Here is a 20,000-nt window from a genome sequence, read left to right as displayed (position 1 = left end):
GTCAACGACATCATCAAGAGGAGCCTAGCCACAGCCCGCTGCCCGGCACAAAGAGAACCACACTTATCCAGACCTAACGACCCTCAGAAGCGCGCTGATGGGGTCACCTTGCTACCTTGGAAGGATGGTAAGCAAGTGGTATGGGACTACACGTGCGCTGCCACACTGGCCAGTACCTACCTCCACTACAGCACACGTGAAAGCGGTGGTGCTGCTTCTTTCAGGGAATCGCAGAAAATGATTAAATACAGAGGTCTAGCACACTGCTACAGCTTTGTTCCGATCAGCTCGGAGACCCTCGGTTCGTGGGGAAAATGTGCATTGAAGTTCCTGAAGGAATTGGGAGACAAATTGATCAGCGCTACAAAAGACCAGAGAGCAAAAAGTTTCTTGTTCCAGCGCCTCAGTGTTGCGATTCAGAGGGGAAATGCCTGTTGCGTCTTGGGCACTAGTCCAACTTCAGAGGAATTCGAAGAAGTGTTTGACTTGCAACAATGATCGAACCCGTCTGTGACATTCATCAATGTTTCCCATTGTTGTGTTTTTCAAGTGATCCATAACCTTTAATCACCTTTTTGCATTATTATTTTTGTATCAACCCATGTATATCTTGTAACCATCAAATGCATAATAAAGCACAAAGGGTCCCCCTTCTTCCAGCTAGAGGTGGTACTCCCTATATATATATATATATATATATATATATATATATATATATATATATATATATATATATATATATATATTGATGGTTACAAGATATACATGGGTTGATACAAAAATAATAATGCAAAAAGGTGCTTAAAGGTTATGGATCTCTTGAAAAACACATATACACATATACAAACACACATATATATATATATATATATTTATATATATATATATATATATATATATATATATATATATATATATATATATTTATATATATATATATATATATTTATATATATATATATATATATATATTTATATATATATATATATATATATATATATATATATATATATATATATATATATATAATTATCTCTCTCTCTCTCTCTCTCTCTCTCTCTATATATATATATATATATATATATATATATATATATATATATATATATATATATATATATATATATATATATATATATATGTATATATATATATATATTTATATATTTATATATTTATATATATATATATATATATATATATATATATATATATATATATAAATATATAAATATATATATATATATATAAATATATATAAATATATATATATATATATATATATATATATATATATATATATATATATATATATATATATATATATATAAATATATCTTTTTTGGAGCATCTCTCTGTGCTCTAAAGAAAAAGGATGGAGGGATCAGGCCAATAGCTGTGGGCAATTCTCTCCGGCGTCTCGTCGCAAAGGCAGCTGCAAGAACAGTTAGTGATGCAGCGGCCAACATGATGAAGCCAAAACAGCTCGGGTTTGGCATTCCACAAGGGTGTGAGGCGGCAGCCCATGCAGCTCGAGCCTTCATCGCCAACATCACAGACGAAAAGGCCCTTATCAAGCTAGATTTAAAAAATGTCTTCAATTTGGTGCGGAGGGATGCTGTACTCCGTGCGGTTGATAGTCATTTCCCTTCCCTCTACCCTTTAGTACACTCATGCTGCAGTATGGATCTTAAGCTACTTTTTGGCGAACATGAAATTGACTCGCGAGAAGGCGTCCAACAGGGTGACCCCCTTGCTCCTCTCCTTTTCTGCTTAGTCATCAAATAAGTCACAGAGGTCCTGTCCAGCGAGCTTAACATCTGGTTCTTGGATGATGGTACCCTAGCTGGTTTCCAAGACTCCCTCCTGGAGGACATCAGAAAAATCCAGGAGCAAGGTGCAGTTTTAGGCCTCACCCTGAACCCTTCTAAATGTGAAATAATATGTTCCAACCAGAGCATCGTAGAGAGAATGGAGGGTCTTCTGCCTAATATCCATAAAACTAAACCTGAAGACAGCACACTCCTAGGAGCTCCCCTGGGGTTGAAAGCCATCGATTAGGTCCTTGATAAGAAAATCGCCGACCTTAAGAGGATGGATGGGAGGATTGAGGATATTGATGCTCATGATGCACTCTACCTCATCACCAGATGTCTGTCCCTCCCCAGGTTAACCTACTTTCTGAGGTGTTCACCATCTTACAGTAGCCAAAAACTAAGTGAGTATGACCGGTTACTGAAATCAATGCTAGAAAAAGCCCTTAACCTCTCTCTCTCTCGATAACCTACAGTGGAAACAAGCCTCTCTTCCCGTAAGACTTGGGGGCCTCGGAGTTCGAACAGCAACGCAAATCGCTGTTCCAGCCTTCCTGTCCTCCTTATCAGCATCCGACGACTTGTGAAGGAAATTCTACCTGCCTACTTACATCAGCTGGCAGGTGTACATGATCCCAGTTTTACACGCTGTGCCACAGAGTGGGCCTCTCGTGCAGGCCCATCACCTCAACCACCATCCCCAAAAGCCCACAAGCAATCCAGCTGGGATGGCCCCATTGTAGACCAAGTTGCTGCAGAGTGCCTGGGTGCTGCAACAACACAACACGACATTGCTCGCCTCACAGCAGTAGCAGCACCACATGCAGGGGATTTCCTGTTAGCAACCCCAATGTCGGCAACTGGCACGCGTCTCACACCACACGCCCTCCGAATTGCTGTAGCCCTCCGCCTTGCTGCCCCAATCCACACCAGATATAGGTGTATTTGTGGCGAGGTGGTGGCTGACAGGTACGGCCACCATGGCCTACTCTGCCAAAGCACAGGGGGATGGCACTCGAGGCACAGTGAAGTTAACGACATCATCAAGAGGAGCCTCACCACAGCTGGATATATATATATATATATATATATATATATATATATATATATATATATATATATATATATATATATATATATATATATATATATATATATATATATATATATATATATATATATATATATATATATATATATATATATATATATATATATATATATATATATATTTATAAAACACAAATTATTATGCACGTATTTCTCAATATACACAATGATGATATCACTTGGTTAATAACTGAGACTAAATGCCTTATGTATAAAGAAAAATCCTCCAGACAAAATATCTACAATACTACGAACAGATAAACAGATACTTATTAACACATTTCCCTCAGTGAAGTCTCTCAGCCAACTGAACTCTCCCTCAGACACTACTCATAATTCTTGCTCCCCGCCTTCATCCAGGATAATGGATGGTAAACAAGGACTTTTATTAAATACAACAATTGAGAAAAAGCAATCGTTCTCATATGTATAATAATGAAAACTAAAACATAACTGTCATGTGTAAATAATATAAGCAAAAACATAATAAATTTATATAAGGTATATATTAAGTTGGAAATTAATTACGAGGTAATCTCTGGCAACTCCACAACTGAACAGGTACAAAATTTATGATCCCGAAACTTACAGGTCATGGACGTGTGACTTAGGAAGCCTGCTCCTGCCTCAACTGTGTTGCCAAACTATATTACACATTTCAAGAAGTATACACGTAATTAAATATAAAAGGAAATATTATGTGAATAATTTATATTGCATGAAATAATGTGCGTATCCAGATAGTGATACGTAACACACCCTAACATCCGAGAAAATGGTAAGAATGTAATCAAAATCATTAAAAGAAAACATCTAATCATTGAAATGCATAAGATCATGAATTTTGAACCAAGTATGTTTCACATGAAAATCAAAAAGTTCAGTACTATTATCATGTTCTACATCACTGTTTATATATATCTGGAATTTCACACATGTTCCTCTGGAGTATGCAATTTTATCTCTCCAGGGTACTATCTCATTAATTTCACTTAATTTCAGATCATATTTCACTTCTATCAACAAGGTTGTCATCATATTCATGAATGGAAATGCCAATAAATGTAACTACTTTCACAAGGTTTATAACACGAGTTATCTTTCCAATTGTTTCTATGATCCAACTTACATAGGTCCCATATTTCCATAGTATTAATTTTCTGTCTGGTACATTTTTCCAATACATGTTCCACTGGTCATTGTCCTTTATTTCTGGAGTTGAACCATATAGAAAACTTTGATGGGATGCAAGGTGGTTTAGAGACTTCTCCTGGGTATGCCCTGGGAAGGACATCTGCTTCCCATCACACTTGATCCTCTGTGGAACACATACCCTCGCCCAATTGATAATAAAAGTAGAGAAAATAAAGTTAAACCTCACAAATACATATAAAACTTCTTCACTCATAGAACCTTCAGAAGCACATCACAATGACTTAGCAAACCTTTGATCTCCAATCCAACAAATACAACCCACAAAGACTAGTGCAAAGACTACCTGATCGAACTGACTCAGATGACCCTCAACGAACACGTAAGTCAATTTCTTCATAACTCTGCCATAATGATCAGCGAATGAAAATAGGATTATGCCTATGCACCATATCCCAATCATAACTCCAAAAACAAGTTCACACCCTCTGATGGTGGACTTGAATACAACCCACACCTTCATAAACATTCTGGTCATCCAAAATGATAACAAAAACATGCTGAAACCTTGACAACTCTTACCATGGTTTTCACTCAGTAAGTGACTCCCTTCTGGTGACAAACAATCAGACAAAAGGTTTAAGGGTCTTATCATCTTGAAGATGCACAGCAGATTACCTGGGAACCACCCAAGGACAATCTGTAACCCTTCACATTTATTAAAAAAACACCTTGTCCCCCAACTGGAAACACACACCTGGAGTCTTGAACATCTGCTCCAAAGTCTGATTAAATCTTTCAACACCAATTTGACTCTGAAAGTCAACACAACACTTGAGTGGAACATACACATTGTTCACTACTCGTAAAGCAAAATAAACTGGATCTGAAGGTAGAGACACTGCTCTAGTATGACTCACCACTTCCTCATGACAACTTGATGCACAACCTACTTGAATAAACTCTCTGTGCTCAACAACAGGGCAGGACAAAGATGTCCCACAGTCCATTACTTCAAGGGAGAATGGCTCATGCAGAAAAAATTAGATTGCAAGAACATCCTACACACAACGTTTTCCAACTTGGATGCACAACTTGGGGTACTGGTTTATACTCTTTGCTCAACAACAAGGCTGGACTAAGATGTCCCACAGCCCATTTCTACAAAGGAGAATGGCTCCTGCGGAATAACAATAAATTGCAAGATCATCCTAAGAACACTCTGACTCAATTTATAAAATGACAAATACTTACTCCCGATGGAATAAGAATAACAGTCCACAAAACTCTGCAACTTAGATCTAAAAGAAACTTTACCACCCTTAATGGTTACACACGATTTACCAAAACTTCCTCCCATGACATCTGGAGCTGCTTGGAGTGATGTCTGTTGACAATCAATAACACTACTAAGTTGGGTCACATCCTCACAGACAACTGAAGAGGGAGGCTCACTGGGGCTCCATCTACTTGACAGAAGCTGATCCTCTGGCTACTCTCCCACACTCTCCAATACTGGAACTACAGTACAGACTCTCTCATGGCTATTCTCTGAAATCTTGGGGTCAGTTCTACTCCACTTACAAAAAATAAATGACTCGAAATCTGAAGCGAGCGGGCAAGTAACAGGTAATTTGGCCTCCTCCCATTTACTACCAACAATACTAGGGGTGAGGCCGAACCGCTACACCAGACTCACTCCTGACATCAGATTCTGGGTCAACTGATTCTAAATTTGGAGTGAGAGGGAAAACTTCTGCCAAACCGACATCTTGTCCTAAACCATGCACTTGGCTAGAATACAATAGAGTCGTGGCATCTAAGTTTCTCTCAACTCCTGGCACAATGTACGTAGTGAGCCGGCAAGACAATGGCACATGGACGTCCTGTCCCAAATCGTCCACTGGATTGGAATAAAGCGGGGTCATAGTACAAGGCTTGCTTTCAACAACTACAATGGCCACACATGAATCTTCAACAACCACATCCCACTTCTCCTCTAAAGGGGTACTGGTTTCTGGAACAAAGACTTGAGTAATATCCGAACTGACAACTGGATCAATAAGAATACTGACATCAGCACAGGTAGGGTGGACAACACCAGCCACTACCACAGGTCGTTCATTCAAAGAACTAAACTCAGCACAGGCAGAATAGACAACAGGGGTCTGCAACTGGCTGTTTAAACAAATTGGGATCTATCTCCCCCACAACATGATATGGTAAATCAGTAATATGGTAAAATACAACATAATATGGTAAAATACAACATAATATGGTAAAATATATAATCAAATCAATGGGTTAGTAGTATTGATCTCATTAGGAGATCATTAAGGCAGCTAAGTTATTATGTCTACTTCAAAGAGGTTAACAGCTTAGCTGTAAATTGAGAGTTGTGAAATCGGTTGCCGCACTCCACAGACGACATGTTGCGTCGAGGAAATTGTTGCACGTGAAGGTGGAGTAGCCTAGCTCCTCGGTTGTCGTGGACTCGGGAGCTGCATGGCAATTACAATGTAGAAATCTTCTACGTAAATAAATCCAGATACATCTAATAATACGGAATTCTTCCTTATATGATTTAAACAATATATCAGACACTGTAGATTTTTTCTACAGACATTAATTAAATATATTAAGAACATAAGAACAAAGGCAACTGCAGAAGGCCTATTGGCTCATACGAGGCAGCTCCTATTTATATTTGGGTGGTTATAGATAGGAGCTGCCTCGTATGCGCCAATAGGCCTTCTGCAGTTACCTTTGTTCTTATGTTCTTATAACCACCCACTCGATTGATTGATTGATAAAGATTAAGCCACCCAAGAGGTGGCACGGGCATGAATAGCCCGTAAGTGGTACAATTTTTTTTTCTCAGTATTCTGAGGTTGCATTTAACCATCAAGCTGTTATCGCGGGGGAGGATACTGCTTCACAGTCTTTATGAGGGTGTCCAGCTGCTGGACACCTTTGTTGACCAGGAGAGTGGCTGTGTTGATGGCTTCAGGGTGGTCACTGCATGATTCAGGAACTCTTAAAGCTCTTCTAAGGTCATTGGTTGCTTCACATTCCAGAAGATAGTGAAGTAATGGCTTTTCTGTGACAGTTTGGCAGAAGATGCACTCTCTGTCAGGGTTCACCAATCTCCCAGTTGCATCTGTAACCTAGACGTAGTCTATATAGCCTAACTGCTATTTCCCTGTGGATTCCTTTTGGGATATTTAACCTTTCTAATTTGGTTGCCTGAAGATACCATGTTGCAGATGGCGAACCTTCAGCTATTCTCTGGTGCAGGTAGGCTTTGTTGAGATGTGAGAGTTTTTTGGTGATGATGTTTTTTATGTTCTCTAGGCTGGGTTGAATTGTTTTATGTATCACTGGATGACGAGTTGCCAATTTAGCAATTTCATCAGCTTTTTCATTTAATGGGATTCCAATATGGGATGGGATCCAGTTTAAAGTTATGTTGAGTCCTTTGCCTTTAGCGACTGCTCCAAGATACAAAATGGTGGTAATTATTTCCACATTATCTTTCCACTGTTTTTGTCCTAGTATTTGAAGTGCAACTTTTGAGTCTGTGTGTATGATTGCATTTTGAGTGTTTTGTGCAATCACATATGCGAATGCCTGTTGTATGGCAAACAGCTCAGTTTGGGTTGATGATACTAGTCCTCCCAGTCTCCAATATGCCTGTACGCTGGTCGTGCAAAGAGCAGCGCCAGCACTCTCATTTTCTGTGTCCACCGATCCGTCTGTGAAGATGTGGGTGGCTCCTGCTACTGCTATGCTATACATTTGCTCTTCTATTATGCGCTTTAAAATTGTCGGATCATAGGCAGCCTTTTTCATTGGGAGACTTTCTATTACTATTTTGAAAGTAGGCTCTTCCTACGGCGCGGAAGGAGTGTAATTTGGGTGTGGATGATCACCCTCTCTATCAAGAATCATGTTTTTTAAATGTAGTCTGTTTAGGACTTTTCCTGCTCTTGCAACCCAAGAGTTTCCATTGTTTTGGCCTAGTCCAACCACCAAGGCCTGCCGTACTGGGATTGGATCAGAAGAAATAATTATCTTACTGATAATTGTAGCTGTCCTTTGTGATATTCTCTCATGTAGAGAGGGCAAACCCGTCTCCAGTCTAAGAGTTTCAAGCCTGGTCCACATGGGGGCTCCCAGTGCAGCTCTCATAGCATTGTTTTGGGCAACTTCAAGCTTTTTCCACTGTTGGTGTGATAGATTTGTGAGTGCAGGTGCGGCATAATCGATCACTGATCTGACTGCCTGTACATAGTATGTGCGAAGGACTTGCAGATTGGCTCCTCCAGAAAGGGAGGTTAGCGACCTGAGGATTGCCGTCCGGGCCGCAGTTCGCTCTCTCAAGTAAGTGACCTCAGCATTAAAATTCATGTGTGTCCAGGATGATTCCTAGATACTGATAGGTGTCGACCCATTCTATTGGTTGACCCTGTACTGTGAGTTGGATGTTGGGCTTCGCTATTTTTATGGGCATGGCCTTTGACTTTGAGGGGTTGAGTTTGATCCCAATCTGTTTTGCCTCTTTACTGATGCAGTCTAAGCATTTGGGTGCAAGGCACGCCGCATCCCTTCCTTTTATGATGATGACAAAGTCGTCCGCGTAGTTTAGCAGCCTGCAGTGATGTGGGAGTTTCAACCTCATTATTCTTTCCATTAAACAATTGAAGAGAAGAGGGCTGAGAATACCTCCTTGCGGTGTACCATTTTCATGTCTTTTGTACTCAGAGGCTGTGCCATGAAGTTTTACTCTTGCTTCTCTGTTTATGAGACAGTTTTTGGTCCAGGAGAGCAGGTTGCCTCTGACCTCTTTGTCAATGAGGCAGCAGAGAATAGCTGGGGCGCTAGCCAGTTCAAAGGCTTTTTCGAGGTCCAGGAATATCAGCATTCCTGGTCTGTCATTCAAGTGGGCTAACAGAGTTGTAATACATTCCACTGTGCCAACCCCTCTTCTATAGGCATACATATCATGGTGCAGTTTAGGCATTTTCCACTCCAGTCTGTTGAGTGCCATTCTGTCAGCCGTCTTGGCTGCACAGCTTTGGAGAGAGATGGGCCTGGGATTAGCTGGATCTTTGGGTTTTGGGATCGGCACTATGTCTGCTCTATTCCAAGCAGAAGGTCTAGTTTGAGAAGTCCAGGCTAAATTAATTAACCTTAGGTATGCAGCGTCTCCCTCTGGGCCGAGGTTTCTAATAATTTTATAGGTTATTTTGTCGGCTCCAGGGGATGTATCCTTGGAGTTTTTCTTAGCCCGATTGAGCTCATCCAGTGTGAAGGGGGCATTAGTGTCAGAGACTTCTTCACATGCTGTAAGGATTCTGTGCCACCTTTCTTCCTCTAGTCCGGTCTGTACTGCTAATACATCTGGTGGAAGTTGATTGCTGGCTGCTCTCTCTGCAAACCTGGTTGCCAGTACTTCGGCTTCCTGTTGAGGATCCTTGGGGTGTGGAGCTTTAGGTGTTTTATTCCCTTTGGCCCGGTGAATTTTCTGCCACATCTCTCCGAGAGAGGTGTGTTCATTCAGGTGTGAACACCATTCCAGCCACTTTTGTTCTTTTATTTGTCTGGTCTCTCGATGTACATGTTCCTTGACCTCACAAAGTAAGATCCTGTTGCGGTCACTTGGCTGCTTTTTGTATAGCTTTCTTGTTCTATTGAGTCTATGGTTGAGTTCTTTGACACGTTCGCAATAGTACCAATGATCTTTATGGTGTCCGGTGGACTGTTTTTTCAGTGGGATTGAGTGGTTGGCTGCACTTTGAATCGCTTTGACAAATTCTTGTTCTGCCTGATTAATGTCTTCGGGAAGATCATAGTTTCTTTGCCACTCTGAAATGAGGTTTTGAAATCGGTCCCAGTTTGCTAAAGCAAAGTTCCAGGCTTCAGATGGAGGCGGAGGTGGGGTGGGTAGGTCTAACTGAAGATCAATTTGGACCCCATAGTGGTCGCTTGTGAGTGTGGGCTCAACTGACCATGTTGCTGCATCTCTTAGGGAGGCTGAAACGAAGGTTAGGTCTAATCTGCCTCCTTGGATGTGGGTAGGTTCATTCTTGTTTAGGATTTGTATTTCTGGAAGCTGGTCCAGTAGATGTGTAATGTGTATGGCGGCTTCATTTGTTTTGTTCGAGCCCAGTGCCAATCGATGATGGGCATTAAAATCTCCACAAATGATTGTGTTTGTTGTAGTCGCGTGTCCAAATAACACAGAGAGGTCCATTTCGGCTTGTGGAGACCTGTACACATTGAACACTTCAAGTTTATCGTGTCTTAGCTCAATGGTTCACTCCCATTACCTCTGTCCCTGCTCCACAATTGGGTGGGCTGGTTATGGATTTGGAGATCAGGTCACATTATACAGATTGCACATCCCCTGGATTGCCCATTGATCCATGGAAGGAAGAAGCCTCGATAGCCTGAGATTTTAGGTTCTAATCCGGCTCGTAGCAAGCTCTCCTGTAGTATCAGGATGTCTATGCCCTTGGCTGCTGCTATGCATTGCAAGTGATGCAATTTAGTGCGCAGTCCTTGCGCATTCCATTGCAGGATCTTTAGAATTCTAGTTTCTCTGAATTTGCTGATAATTCCGTGGTATCCATGGAGTCTGATGAACACGCCATGGAAGTTGCAATTGGTGTATAGGTTCTTAGTGGACCTGAAATTGACTCATCAATGTCGCTTTCCGACGAGCTGGACTCTATCTGCTTTTTATGGGGGTGTCTCCTGCCCTGCTGTCTTGACGGTGTGGATATTACATTTTCGAATTTTTTGAGCTTGTGCTCAATTGTCTTCCGAGTCTCTGTGGTTTGCTTGATTCCATGTGAAGACAGCAGACTTTCGATCAACTCAGTGACCAAAGTTTTGAGCATTGGCCAGAGAGCGTCCAGTTCAGTGGGAGCACTATTTAATGTTGTGCAGGTTAGGGGCCTAGTGGTTTTTAGACCCTTCTCGGTGGTAGCTTTGGCACTGGAATTGCTACTCCTATTGGCCCCAGTGTGCTTGCTGGATGAAATGGGAGGCCGACTGCTTTGAACATGATTCTTGTGTCCTCCATCTTTCTTTTTGTCCTGTACTGTCTTCTCACCCTTCACCATGGTCGATGGTGAAGGGCTGTGTGCCCCCTCTTCCTGAATGGGTAGACCCCACGCGGTTTTAGTGGGCATGGGAGCTGGTATTCGTTTTGGTGGGGGTTTCGGCTCCGCTGTAGGCGTGGTGGGGTTCGTTTGAAGCCTTTTGAGCCTTTCAGGGCATTTCAAGTTCCAGGCATGATGTGCCTTGGAACAATTTGGGCATTTTGCCTGAACAGGGTGGTTTGCCTTGAATTTATCAATACATGTTTTTGTATCATGGGGCGGCTGCAGACTCCGCACCTCACTCCCACTCATATACATGTCCAACCCATGCTTGAAATAATCGAGGGACCCCACCTCCACAAAGTTATGCGGCAATTGGTTCCACAAATCAACAATCCTGTTACTGAACCAGTATTTACCCAAATCTTTCCTAAATCTAAACTTATCCAATTCATACCCATTGTTTCGTGTTCTGTCTTCTGTTGATACTTTTAATACCCTATTAATATCCCCTTTGTTATGTCCATTCACCCACTTGTAAACCCCTATCATGTCACCCCTAACTCTTCGCCTTTCCAGTGAATGCAACTTAAGCTTTGTTAATCTTTCTTCATATGAAAGATTTCTAATTTGGGGAATTAACTTAGTCATCCTATGCTGGACACGTTCAAGTGAATTTATATCCATTCTATAATATGGCGACCAAAACTGAACTGCATAATCTAAATGGGGCCTAACAAGAGCAAGATATAGCTTGAGAACCACACCAGGTGTCTTGTTACTAACGCTGCGATTAATAAATCCGAGTGTCCGATTTGCCTTATTACGAACATTCATGAATTGATCCTTTTGTTTTAAATTCTTACTAATCATAACTCCCAGATCCCTTTCGCAATCCGACTTCGCAATCTCAACACCATCTAGCTCGTATCTTGTAACTCTATCATCATTACCTAACCTCAGAACTTTACATTTATCAGCATTAAACTGCATCTGCCAATCCTTTGACCATTTCAAAACTCTATCTAGATCCACTTGAAGTGATAGTGAGTCCTCCTCCGAATTAATTTCCGTACCGATTTTCGTATCATCGGCAAATTTGCAAATGTTGCTACTCAAACCTGAATCTAAATCATTTATATATATTATAAACAACAGAGGTCCCAGGACAGAGCCTTGAGGCACTCCACTTACAACATTTTCCCACTCTGACTTGACTCCATTTATACTAACTCTCTGTTTCCTTTGGTATAGCCATGCCCTAATCCAGCTTAATATAGCACCCCCAATACCATGAGACTCTATCTTTTTAATGTCTTTCATGTGGCACTGTATCAAAAGCTTTGCTAAAGTCAAGGTACACAACATCACAATCCTTACCACTATCAACTGCCTCAACTATGCTAGAATAAAAAGATAACAAATTTGTTAAACATGAACGGGCATTTATATAACCATGTTGCGACTCAATTATTAATTTATGTTTTTCAAGATGAATACGAATTTTATTTGCTATTATAGATCCGAGTAACTTACCCACAATAAACGTTAGGCTAATTGGTCGATAGTTAGACGCAAGTGATCTATCTCCTTTCTTAAAAACTGGTATCACATTAGCAACTTTCCAAAACTCTGGCACTCTGCCTGACTCTATTGATTTATTAAATATGGTTGACAGTGGGTCACAAAGCTCCTCTTTGCATTCTTTAAGCACCCTGGCAAACACTTCATCCGGCCCTGGGGATTTGTTTGGTTTGAGTTTTACTATTTTTTTTTAAGAACATCCTCCCTGGTAACTGCTAAACTCGTCAACCTGTCCTCGTCCCCACCCACATAGACTTGTTCGGCTGAAGGCATATTGTTAAGTTCCTCTTTAGTAAATGCAGATACAAAATATTTATTAAAAATACTACTCATCTCTTCATCACTATCTGTTATTTGACCTGTCTCAGTTTTTAATGGACCTATCTGTTACGGACCCGAGCCCAGCGTCCGAGCACGGAGCAGTGACGACCGCGCCATCTGTGGGTCAGCTCCCGAAACCCCCTCCAAATGGACGACGCCATCTAATGAGGACGAGATATACTGGCCACAAGGGATAGTTTCCCGTCTTGTTCAGCTCATAACACAGCCGCTGCTGACCCCTGGTGAGGCGACGCTTAGACAGCAACGCCATCTATGGAGTGGATAGGTGGGCGTTTGTGTCTAAGCCTGTAAGTGAGGTGCCATAGAGTGTAACCAGTACTGATGACGTGTCTGATTAGAGAGTCGACCTGGAACTGCTGTAATGAACGTTGGATCAGTCTACCCAAGGCAGCCGAAGAATCTCCATGTGTTTGCTGCAGCAGCTGTGAGTCACCCCCTGGATGAACACTGTTGTGTTAGCCTGCCTGTGAGGTGGCAGAACCAGGGATTGTCGTACCCGGGGCTGACTGGTGGAGAAGACTAGCCACTGGGGTGTTGTGGTGAGAAGAGTGATCTGTGCAATCACATGAGGCTGCTGCCTAGGGCTCGCAACCCTAGTATCGGTCGTGGAGTGGCCTACGCAGCGTTGCTGATTGGAACCTGCCAGCAAAAGGCTGGATTTGTGGTTCACGGCCTCCACGACGGTGCACCCAGTGGGACTGCGATTTGGCTGGCCTGTGGCCGGGGTAGACTCGCTGAGAGAATCTAAGGATTCGTCTAGAGGCCACAAGAAGAGAACCAGGGCTACTCGTCTTGAGCACCGTTAAGCAGAGCATCCTGTGTCTTCGGAGGAAGACAAGTGATTGTAAATAAGTGTAGTTATAGTAACAGCGTGTGACTGTTTATATATTTATTTATTGGTGGTGGTGAATATATATTTATTTCTGAGCAGTTTTATCCCTTCCCCTTTAATTTACTTGCGTTACGGAGCACACACCTTGAAAGCCACTACTATCTTGGGGCCGGATACCCAAGCTCTACTAACATCAGAGAAAGAACCCAGTTGCGACCCAAGAGGGCCGTAACACTATCCTTTCCCTAGTCTTAGTACGATATAAATGAAAAAAACCTTTAGGATTTGTCTTTGCTTGCCCTGCTATGCGAACTTCAAAGTTTCTTTTTGCTTTCCTTATCTCTTTTTTTAACATTTCTAACCAGTTGTACGAATTCCTGTTCTAAAGTGACCTCCACATTTTTAGTCCTTTTGTACCAAGCTCTCTTTTTACCTATAAGGTTCTTCAAATTCTTTGTTATCCACTTTGGGTCATTGGTATTCGATCTATTCAATTTGTATGGTATACTACGTTCCTGTGCTTTGTTTAGAATATTCTTAAATAAGTTATATATTGAATCCACATCGAAATCCCCATTTACGTCACCTATCGCTGGGTTCATGTCTCGCTCCAAGACCAACCCACACCCCATACCCAAAACTTTCCAATCAATTTGACTCAAAAAATTTCTTTGGCTCTTAAAATCAGCTTTTTGAAAATCTGGCACTTTAACCGAATTTTCTCCTATAGGTCTATTCCATTCTATGCTAAATCTGATTTCTTTGTGATCACTGTTTCCTAGCTCACTCCCTATTTCGATGTCATTAATGTGTGTTTCCCTGTTAGTTACCACTAAATCTAAAAAATTGTTTTCCCGCGTTGGTTCCTAAATGTGTTGCGTAAGAAATCAATCGTCAATTAATTCTAGAAAATCTTCTTCTTCACTATTCCCCGTTTTGTTCAACCAGTTTATTCCACTAAAGTTAAAGTCACCCATGACATAAATACTGTTAGATCTAGATGCTCTAGATATTTCATCCCATTGATGCTTTGCTTCCATTCTGTCTAAATTTGGTGGCCTATATATAACTCCTATTATAATATTATTTGCTTTTTCGTTTAATTATATCCAAATAGTTTCTGTGTGTGGCTCAGTTTTGATTCCCTCTTTGAGACTACATTTCAAATTGTCCATAACATATATGGCTAATCCCCCTCCTCGTCTAATATATCTATCTGTGTGAAATAGTTTAAATCCATTTATTTGATATTCAGCTAATAGTTATCTATTTTCTACATTCATCCACGTTTCGGTAAGTGCAATAATATCTATTTTTTCTGTGCAGACAAGAGAATTTAATTCGTTAATTTTATTTCTTAGATTTCTACTGTTAGTGTAATATACCCTAAGTGACTTGATATTTTGAGGCCCTTTTCTTTCCCTGATCATTTTGCCAATTCTTTTCTCCCACGAACACATACTTTTATTACCTCCTTCCTCCAAATCAATTCCCATACCACTATCTACTAACAGTTTACACCCAAACAAACAGCTCTAACCCCTGGTTCCAACGAGTTCGCAACAGCAACAACCCCAGCCCTTGATAGATGCACCCCATCATGAGAATACATTTCATTTCTTCCATAGAAGTGTTCCAGTTGTCTATGAAAGATATTGCATTTGATTTGCAATATCTTTCCAGCTGGCAATTGACACCAAGTGCCCTCGACTTCCATTCATTACCCACTCCCTTTCTTGGAAGAATTCCACATATGATCGGGATTCCTCCCTTGCTCCTAACTAATTCAATGGCTGTCCTGAATCTCTGTATTAGTTCCTCACTCCTAACTCGTCCAACATCATTACCCCCTGCACTAATACAAATAATGGGTTTGTTCCCATTTCCCGTCATAATATCATTCATGTTTCCAAAAATATCACCAATTCCAGCTCCCGGATAGCAAACCCTTAATCTGTTCCTCCTATCTCTGGCACAAAACGTTCTGTCTAAATTCCTCACATGGGAATCTCCCACAACCAAAATTCGCTTCGGTACCTCCTTAACTTTCTGAGCAGCCTGTGGGGCCTGTGCTCCGCCGCTCCACGCTGATTTCCGTTCCGAGTGAACTGCAGGCTCGCCACAGCACTCGTCCTCCAACACGGCAAATTAATTTGCTGTCCTTAGGGCGTCTGTAGGCGGCCTTGTCAAGGTCTTCTTAAGACCCCTGTCCCTAACGACTCTCCACGATGAGGTCCCGTCAACACTGGTCTCCTCCTTCGTTTCCTCCCGAAGTCTCAGCCGTCGTACCTCCCGCAGGGAATCCATCTCTGCTCTCAGAGCTCCAACCAGACTCACCAAATCCTTCACTAAGGATTTGGTGAGTCTGGTTGGTGAATCCTTCACTTAAGTGAATGAATCCTTCACTGAAGCTTTCTTAATCTTTCTTCATATGAAAGATTTCTAATTTGGGGAATTAACTTAGTCATCGTACGCTGGACACGTTCAAGTGAATTTATATCCATTCTATAGTACGGCGACCAAAACTGAACTGCATAATCTAAATGTGGCCTAACCATAGCAAGATATAGCTGAAGAACCACACCAGGTGTCTTGTTACTAACGCTGCGATTAATAAATCCAAGTGTCCTATTCGCTTTATTACGAACATTCATGCATTGATCCTTTTGTTTTAAATTCTTACAAATTATAACTCCCAGATCCCTTTCGCAATCCGACTTCGCAATCTCAACACCATCTAGCTCGTATCTTGTAACTCTATCATCATTACCCAGCCTCAAAACTCTACATTTATCAGCATTAAATTGCATCTGCCAATCTTTTAACCATTTCAAAACCCTATTTAGATCAACTTGAAGAGATAGTGAGTCTTCTTCTGTATTAATTTCCCTACCGAGTCTTCTTCTGTATTAATTTCCCTACCGAGTCTTCTTCTGTATTAATTTCCCTACGGCGACCAAAGCTGAACTGCATAATCTAAATGGGCTTAACCAGAGCAAGATATAGCTGAAGAACAACACCAGGTGTCTTGTTACTGTTGTTACTAACAACAGAGGTCCCAAGACAGAGCCTTGAGGCACTCCACTTACAACATTTTCCCACTCTCACTTGACTCCATTTATACTAACTCTCTGTTTCCTTTGGTATAGCCATGCCCTAATCCAGCTTAATATAGCACCCCCAATACAATGAGCCTCTATCTTTTTAATCAGTCTTTCATTTCGCACTGTATCAAAAGCTTTGCTAAAGTCAAGGTACACAACATCTCAATCCTTACCACTATCAACTGCCTCAACTATGCTGGAATAAAAAGATAAAATTTTTTTAAGCCTGAACGGCCATTTATAAAACCATGTTGCGACTCAATTATTAATTTATGTTTTTCAAGATGAAGACGAATTTTATTTGCTATTATAGATTCAAGTAACTTTCCCACAATAGACGTTAGGCTCATTTGTCGATAGTTAGACGCAAGTGATCTATCTCCTTTCTTAAAAACTGGTATCACATTAGCAACTTTCCATAACTCTGGCACTCTGCCTGACTCTATTTATTTATTAAATATGGTAGACAGTGGAACGCAAAGCTCCTCTTTGCATTCTTTAAGCTCCCTGGCAAACACTTCATCTGGCCCTGGGAATTTGTTTGGTTTGAGTTTTACTATTTGTTTAACTACATCCTCCCTGGTAACTGCTAAACTAGTCAACCTGTCCTCGTCCCCACCCACATAGACTTGTTCGGCTGAAGGTAGACAACGAAATAGGGAGTGAGCTAGGGAACAGTGATCATAAAGAAATCAGATTTAGCATTCAATGGAATAGATCTGTAGGAGAAAATTCTATAAAAGTGCCTGATTTTCGAAAAGCTGATTTCAATAGCCTAAGAAATTTTTTGGGACAAATTGATTGGAAAGTCTTGGGTATGGGTTTTGGGCCGGTATTGGAGCTAGACGTGAACCCAGCGATAGGTGACGTAAAAGGGGTTTTCAATGTGGATTCAAAATATAACCTATTTAAAAATATTCTAAGCAAAGCCCAGGAATGTAGTATACTATATAAATTGAATAGATCGAATACTAATGATCCAAAGTGGATAACAAAGGATCTGAAGAACCTTATAGGTGAAAAGAGAGCGTGGTACAAAAGGATTAAGAATGGGGAAGTCTGTCTAGAACAGGAATTCGTACAACTGGTTAGAAATACTAAAAAAGAGATAAGGAAAGCAATAAGAAACTAGGAAGTTCGCATAGCAGAGCAAGCAAAAACAAATCCTAAAGGTTTTTCCAATTTTTTTGTCAGTCACTCAGGTGCTGTCACAGTGAGAGGTTGTGTTAGCTGGGGTTCCGATTGTAGTAATATTATTACAGCAATAATGGAAGGATTAGTGCAGGAACTGGTGAATCTAGTTGGAGCTCTGAGGACAGAGCTGGATTCGCTACGGGAGGAGGTATGACAGCTGAAACAACATCAGGAAGAAACAAAGACAGGCGACCAGTATTAAAAAGACCTCGTCTTGGCAAGTTGTAAAGGACAGGGGTCTTAAGAAAACCTTTTCAAAACCGACTCCTAATAGCCTACGGACTTCTAACGCATTTGATGTATTAGAGGACGAGTGCTGTAGTGAACCTGTAGTTCAACGAGGAGGCAAAGCAACGAGGATCATTGAAGCGTAGGTCCCTCAAAGTGCCCTAAAGGAAAATGGAGGAACGAAGCGAATTTTGGTTGTGGGAGATTCCCAGGTGAGGTATTTAGACAGAACGTTTTATGCCAGAGATAAGGGGAACAGGTTAAGGGTTTGCTATCCGGGAGCTGGTATTGGTGATATTGTTGAAAACATGAAAGATATTATGACGGGAAATGGGAACAAACCCATTATTTGTATTGGTGTAGGGGGTAATGACCTTGGGCGAGTTGGGAGTGAGGAACTAATACAGAGATTCAAGACAGCAATAGAATTAGTTAGGAGCAAGGGAGGAATCCCGATTATATGTGGAATTCTTCCAAGAAAGGGTGTGGGAAATGAATGGATGTCGAGGGCACTTGGTGTCAATTGCAGGCTGGAAAGTTATTGTAAATCTAATGCAATATCTTTCATAGACAACTGGGAACACTTCTATGGAAGAAATGAAATGTATGCTCGGGATGGGGTGCATCTATCGAGGGCTGGGGTTGTTGCTGTTGCGAACTCGTTGGAACCAGTGGTTAAGAGGTGTTTGTTAGGGTTTAAACTGTTAGTAGATAGTGGTGTGGGAATTGATTTAGAGGAAGGAGGTAATAAGAGTATGTGTTTGAGGAAGAAAGGAATTGGCAAAATGATCAGGGAAAGAAAAGGGCCTCAAAATAACAATTCACTTAGGGTATATTACACTAACAGTAGAAGTCTAAGAAAAAAAAACGAATTAAATGCTCTTGTCTGCACAGAAAAAATAGATATTATCGCGCTTGCCGAAACGTGGATGAATGTAGAAAATAGAGAACTATTAGCTGAATATCAAATAAATAGATTTAAACTATTTCACACAGATAGATATATTAGATGAGGAGGGGGAGTAGCCATATACGTTATCTACATAGAAATTCCTCAATTTATAAAATAGTCAATCATCCACCTTCCACTGTGTTTTACACGCCAATGACATTCAAGCACTCTCCCAGCACTCTATAAATAACCACCATGAACCTCCGCTCTGCAATTAGAGGCTCACTACTCAGTGCAACTCTGGGTTTTCCCAGAACTGTCTACAAGAGTCTTCTGCACCTCTCCCCGACTGCTACACCATGAAGTTTCCCTTGAACACCAGTGATGCTCCACCACTGACTCCACAGACACGTACATCTCCACTGACTCCACAGACGCGTGCATCTCCACTTCCTGTTGCTTCACACAGCTTGAGATCCAACTCCTAACTATTGGGTCTACTCTTCCACAGAGTTCAGTACTCCTTCTACAGCCTTGGAGTTCCATCCACTAACTCCTTCTCTGGCTTCGAAGTTCTCCCATCAACTCCTTCTCCACTCAAACCTACAACCCATTGACATGCAAATAAAAATGTTTCC

The sequence above is a fragment of the Procambarus clarkii genome, chromosome 28, assembly GCF_040958095.1.
Source record: "Procambarus clarkii isolate CNS0578487 chromosome 28, FALCON_Pclarkii_2.0, whole genome shotgun sequence".
Taxonomy (NCBI): domain Eukaryota; kingdom Metazoa; phylum Arthropoda; class Malacostraca; order Decapoda; family Cambaridae; genus Procambarus; species Procambarus clarkii.
This window is presented reverse-complemented; position numbering follows the sequence as displayed.